Source organism: Cornus florida, unplaced genomic scaffold, assembly GCF_030987335.1.
Source record: "Cornus florida cultivar Cherokee Brave unplaced genomic scaffold, ASM3098733v1 CherokeeBrave_3.0.0_Hap2_Chr11, whole genome shotgun sequence".
NCBI lineage: Eukaryota > Viridiplantae > Streptophyta > Magnoliopsida > Cornales > Cornaceae > Cornus > Cornus florida.
In genome coordinates, this window is record NW_026775581.1 from 129,964,118 (window position 1) to 129,971,161 (window position 7,044).

The 7,044-nt window shown below is 36.1% G+C and overlaps 1 non-coding gene across 1 annotated transcript; it reads right to left on the reverse strand.

The window, feature by feature from the left end:
* Positions 1-267: 267 nt before the first annotated feature.
* On the reverse strand, positions 268-341 carry TRNAV-AAC (transfer RNA valine (anticodon AAC)). The gene has a single exon. It is a non-coding gene; the product is annotated as a tRNA-Val (tRNA).
* Between the last annotated feature and the right edge of the window lie 6,703 nt (positions 342-7,044).

The window sequence follows — 7,044 nt, forward strand, 5'->3', positions numbered from 1 at the left end:
AATGAATATTATTGTTACTAACAGATCGAGTTGCTAAAAATTATGTTGCAGTTTTAAAATACTGATATACATTAACATTTTTTTAATATATATCATTATCTACCCATTCTTTCCAACTATATATATGCGTGTGTGTATACTGCAGTTAGAAAGCTTAATCTCATTTACATTAAAAAAAAAAAAAAAAAAAACCACCTAATTAGGACAAAGATTATGCTGAGAAATTTTTTTTCCCTTAAGTAAAAGGTTCAAAAAAAGAGTAGAATTTGGCTTCGCCCGGGTTCGAACCGGAGACCTTCAGTGTGTTAGACTGACGTGATAACCAACTACACCACGAAACCTCTTGATGCTGAGAAGCTGTTCTTTGGATAAAAGAGAAAGGAGTGGGGGGGGGGGGGGGGACCGAATGAGGAGCTTCATTTAAAGGAAGTTTTAGAAGTTTGACAGTATACTGTATTTTTCTTCCATTCACCGTTATTAAATTTCCACGCATTAGCTCGATTGTTACTTTTTCTATATTTTTTCAACTATAATCATATAATGCAATCTCCAACTGCGTCGATGGTTTTAATTTTGTGGGAAGACCCGGTTGGGTAGTATTAGGCTGCTTACGTTAAGGTAAAACTACCCTAGAACCGTAGAAGCCTTTGATGTATGCTTAGCCATCTTTAATCATTAATCTTAATACACAGTTTGCTTAGGGGTGGATATTTGAATTATTAATACGCTGAGTCTGATTTAATTCAATCCGATTATTATAAATTGAATAGGACTGTTAGACTCACATATTGGTAGTGAATTCAATAGCATGAAATATGTTATTCACCTATTGGATTACATATTGAGCCGTGAAAAATTTGATTCGATCCATAATTCGATTTGAGCGTGAAATTTATATATAAATATATTTTGTAAGAATGTATTAGTTAATCATCTATTAAATTAAAATTAATTAATGTTCATTTATAATTCGATCCGTTATTTTACAGATCCAATTATTCCATCTGTTATCCCACAAATTAATAGAGGATTTAGTTTTTCTTACATATGGAAGTAATTAGATCCCATACGTGGCTACCCCTAGCATTGCTTTGGCTACTTGGTCAATAATTTTGCAATAAATCTGTTTGACAATTGGCCAATTTAACGACATCACCATTTTGTTTCAATGCAAAGATAAACTACTATTATAAATGTGTTTCTATTCCGCTGAATTTTCGAATATAAACAGAGGACATTCATTAAAGATGTATTTTTGTGGATATGGTAAGAAAAAAAAATATTGAGGAAAGAATCAAAGTATTCATCCATACCTTGGGAATAATTACCGTGTACAGATTTTGGCACTGTCGCATAGTGTATTTTTGGTATGGTTCACTTCCTTTTCAATACTTGCATGAATAATGAAATGTAGTCAGTCAAATGCATTTGTTTCATGTAAATAGAGAATGAGGAAGGTGATCCACTACAGTCGGGCGGCAGGCCAAGAGATTGGCATAGGAACAGTGGACCACGTTTTATTGAGCTCGCCTTCACCTACAGGCTAGCTACATCCCGTTCTCTGGACAACCCATGCCCAAGATGATCATGCGGGTATCATTCAAGGCTTGATGGTATCATTCAGTATTCGGTCTCACCGGCCCTGCCTGTAGCATTTTCCCTTGTGATCCATCCAATGATGTCCTTCGTCGTGCTGAATTCCTACTTCAAAATGGTTTTGGTAGTCGAACAACTTTGCAATCTATTGTAAGACTCTGGTTTTCGTGGTGGTGATGACGGGAGTGGACAGGCAATAGCTCCTTTGGTTTTCTTAGTATTTGCCTATGCCATTGCTGTCACTACAATTGGACAGGTAGGTAGCATCATCAACTTTAGCTAAGCTAATTCTATGCTTTTATTAATGTCATGGCATTTGGGGGATTCAGTATAACTAACTATTTACAGGTTATATTCTGGTTCTGGTATTGGAGAGTCTCGTTGTGCTGTGATGGTGAGTTGGGTATGCGTTGTAAACACATTGTCCTGTCCCTGTACTGTCTTCCGATTGCGGGACTTGTGGCATTTAATTTGTGGGCAAATGATATTTGATTTGTCTGCTGCATAATGCTGACCCGACTAAGTCCTGTTTCCTATAAATTACTACCATTTGTGATCTGGAGTGATTATGTACTGAAATTACTTGGGGGAGTTTGTGTTTGTGTTTCTGTTTCTCCTCCCCTGTTTTGTTGTCAATTTTGTTAGGGTGTATCTCACACATTCACCACTCGAATGTGCGCCACCACCTTTAACTTTCCCTTTGATATGTTTTGGCTTATTGATTAATTGGTTAACATACAAAATGAATAGGATTACATATGATTTCGCCATTCAACTTCAGAATTATAAAGAATTATTATTTTTTAATTATAAAGAATTTGAGGGTAGCCATTTACTGCATGCTCTAGATAATTTTTACCAATTGTTTTCTACCATGGTACCACACTTTTGAATTTCCAATAAACATATCAAACCAGGGAAATGGAGATTCACTAGTTTCCTCAATATAAAAGAAATAACATAAAAATTAACAACAAATTTTGAGATGCCTAATTGAGCAAGAACCCTAATTTCATAATACTTATAAAGCTCACACAGACTCATAGTTCTGAAACTCCTGAATAAAATCAATGAAAATCCCATCATTAAATGTTTAGATGCATAAATGATAAAAATAATTCTAAGTGAGAGAGAGACGACCAAAAATGAAAAAAAAGCAAAGAAAAGGAACAAGTTCAAAGTGAATATTAGGGTCTGAAGTTTGAACAACAATCGGAATTCTCCATTAACTTTGAAACCCATATTTCTAACAACAAAAACGATTGAATATTTATATTTATTTATGAACATGTGAAAAAAGAGAGATGGAGGGGGTCTGACAGACCTTGAGAGCATCAGCGAGGTAGAGAGAATGAATGGCGGGTGGTGTAGTCGTCTCTTGGTGGCCGATGGACAACGAAGAGGGGGAGAGATTTCTGATTTCAAGTGAAACTAATTCTTAATTATTTATTTTAATATTTTGATATTATATAATTTTAAGAAGATATTTTAATGTTTTGAAATAAAAGTGATAGGACATTTTTGACCTTATCCATAATTCTTGATATATTTATAATTAGTTTGTTTAATTCAATTAATGTATAAGATCAAAATTTAAATTTGATCAATTTATTATATAAAACTCCTAACTTAAATTATTTGTAATTTTACAAGAAAAAAAATAAATAAAATTGGACCCTAAAAATTGTATCATCTTATTTATAAGCAAAAAAGAAAAGGAATAAAAATAGAAAATAGAAAATATATAATCCGTACAAAGATTGCATTCCATCTTGGTGTAGAATTAGAGAGTCACCCAAAGCATTTAAGAGCATTTCCAATTGTTTGTTAATATATATTTGTAAAACATACACTACCACTTATAATTTGTAATATTTTGTTATTTCTAATACAATGTTAAGATACACTATCACTTCACTAATGTGTAAAAATTTTGTGTATTTTACACAACTTTTTTACACAGATACATCAGTATATTTTCTTTCTCTTCCCTCTCTCTCATTCCATTAACGAATGAACGATGATTTGTAAAAATTATGTGGGATTCAAGTATAAAACTGATTGGTTGTTATTGAAAAATATATTTTTACACAAAAAATATTAAACAACCAACTGAACTAAAAATAAATAATTTAAATTTTTTTAAATAAATTTATGACATATCATATATATATATATATATATATATATACTTGGAGATGCTCTAATCCAATGATCGAGTACCTACTGTAAGGAAAAAGTGTATTTGAATTTATTTATTATAATAATAATAATAATAAATAATAAATAAAATCAAAGGGTCGTGACAAGTCATATTTTCACTTAATGTTTTTTTTCTGCTTATCTTAGTTATCAAACATCAGATAATCAATCAACAAGTAATAATGAACAATTAATGGTCTATTCATGTGAAGACAGCGGTAGTCTTCTAATGTTTATGCTCCCTTATATGGACACTCAAATAATAATAACAACAACAATAATAATAAAATATCCTATATGATTTATTATTATTGTTGAGGTTGAAATTCGTGCAGTCCGATACGATATCATTTTCTTGCAAGGAAGAGAGAAGAATATCGATGAACCTTGACGGTACCGGTGTGGTACCTGCCAAGAACTTTCCGACGATCAAATTAGTTACGAAAGTTTAAAAAGAAGGCAGGGATTAATAATAGTTTTTACGTTGTACTTTTTTAATGGCTTGGTGCCCTATTGATGGCTGTCGATTGGAATCAAAATTGTTCCACCGATGTCGATGGTTTCCTGCAAGGAAAAGAGAAGAAGATTGATGAACCTTGACGGCACCGGTGTGGTGCCTGCCAAGAGCTCTCCGAAGATCAAATTAGTCACGGAGGTCTAAAAAGAAAGCAGGGATTAATAATAGTTTTTACGTCGTACCTTCTTAATGGCTTGGTGCCCTATTTATGGCTGTCGATTGGAATCAAAATCGTTCTGCCGATGTCGATGGTTGATCTTATCTTCCGCTTGTGCGAAATCATAGGAGATTTATTGCCAAATTTGTCGGCAATATGATTTAATCCTTTTGATCTCCTCCACTTATAGTAGGATTATTCTTACCTGTTGAACCACGCCAGGTTTGATTTCATTATCCTTGATAATGAAATCTAATCAATCTTATCGAGGGTAGGGTAGGTTTATATTTTTTTCCCTATCAGTTGCCCTCTATTCCCAAGCTTGCACGTCTAGCTTTGGGAATGTAATAAATAATAATAATTTTTTTTTTTTTCAACCCTTATGAACAGTACCCGCGGGTACTATTCACGTAAATAATAACTCAGGATTTTTTTTTTCAACCCCTGTAAACAGTACTCGTGGGTACTATTCACGTAAATAGTAACTTAGAATTTTTTTTTTTTTTGGCACCCAAAGGGACAATACTTTTCCTTTGATAAGGGAATAAATTGTATGAGTTTCACTCCTTAATAAGGGAATTGAACTTTACGAGTTTTACTCAGCTCGTCCCTTTAGTAAGGGAATTGAACTTTACGAGTTTTACTCAGCGCACCTCTTTAATAAATGATTTTTATTTACTATCCTTTATTGTAAGGGGATATTAATTACGGGATTCATTCAATCCGGGTCCTTGTAGTACAAGACATTTATTTATTATCCCTTATATTACGGGGATATGGATTACGGGATTCATTCAGCCCGGGTCCTGGTAATACAGGATACTTATACCCTATAGTCCGGGGATATGAATGACTGGATTCATTCAGCTCGGGTCCTTGTAATACAGGACACTCATTTACTATTCCCTTATAGTACGGGGATACGGATTACGGGATTTACTCAGCCCGGGTCCTTGTAATACAGGACACTCATTTACTATCCCTTATAGTTATACTACGGGGATACGGATTACGGGATTCACTCAGCCCGGGTCAAGTAATACATGACACTCATTTACTATCCCTTATAGTACGGGGATACTGCACGTATAAACTAAAAGGAATTTTATTAAATACCATCATTGTCTCAAGGCTTATTAAAAATAACATGTGATGGAGCTACCCCCAATTTAAAATGATTAACTAAGATGCCCCCAGTCTTTATTGTGAATAACTTGATAAGGCTAATTCTAGCCGTGAGACAATTTCTAGTCGGTATACTCATCTGAGTCATTCTCATGATATGTGTTGTCGCTTTGGCTGAAGAACGATTTCTTATATTTGGTATTATTTTCATCCCTGGCGAGAGGGGCTGGCCTCTTATTGTCCTCTCATTCCTTCCGTGCACTCATGATGTCTTCAGCGTTGATGTGTTTTTGCGCTCTGACCAGCAACTCTATTATGCTGGTGAGAGGTTCTTTTGATAAGGAGAACAAGAATCTGGAGGTTTGGAGTCCTCCTATGAAAGATGTCAAAGCTACCTCGTCGTCCACCTCTTCTACCTGCAACATCTCTGCGTCGAATCGGGTGTTATATTCCCGAATCGACTCTTCCTTTTGTTGCTCCACGGTAAACAGGTAGGTAGCCGGCCTCCTATGCCTCTGACCTGCAATGAAGTGGCTCACAAACTGCTTACTCAATTCTTCGAAGGTGTTGATGGTTCCTGGCTTTAACTTGTTGAACCAAACTCTCGCTGATCCCTTAAGTGTAGTGGGAAAAGCTCGGCACATGATTTCATCTGGCACAGCGTGTAAATGCATAAGAGCTTGAAAAGTTTTCAGGTGATCGAGAGGATCTTTGGTCCCATCGAAGCTTTCGAACGAGGGCATCCTGAACTTGCTAGGTAGTGGACATTTCATAACGGCGGGGCTGAAAGACAGGTTGGTCCTCTGTACCAGGTCATCTACAGCAGCAGGACCTTTCCCTTTCATAGCCTGCATTACATCTTCCATTTTCCCATTGAGATCCTTGATCTGCAAGTCGAGATGGGTAACTTTCTTTGTCTTTTCCTTAAGACAGAAGGCTATGCTTTCAGGAGGTCGGGAACTCCGTGGGAGAGATGGGTGAACCACCTCTCTATGTCGAGTTCCCACCTGGCTTTGTTCCACTTCAGTCTCATTTTGGGGGGTATGATTATCCTTCTCTTTAAGATTCCCATTACCTCCGTTTGGACTTGAGAGATCTTGTCCTGGAAAGTTTTGTTAAACCGGTGGAACAAGGTGTTGCAAGAGCGTTTTATTTTGCTGGATCAACTAGTTCATACCCTGACTCAGAGTTTGAACTTGCAATTCCAACGTTGCAAGCCGTGCCTGGTCGTTTAGGACGTCCAGGTTTTCACCCGACTCTACCCTTTGACCAGATCCCTGCGACGGTGTTCCTTCGGTAACCATACCGGACTGCAAACGTATATACCCAACGAGTAATTAATTGATTCAAGGGAATCGTCGTTCCCACAGACGGCGCCAACTATTGGTGCTAAAATTCGCGCAGTCCGATACGATACCGTTTTCCTGCAAGGAAGAGAGGGTAAGAT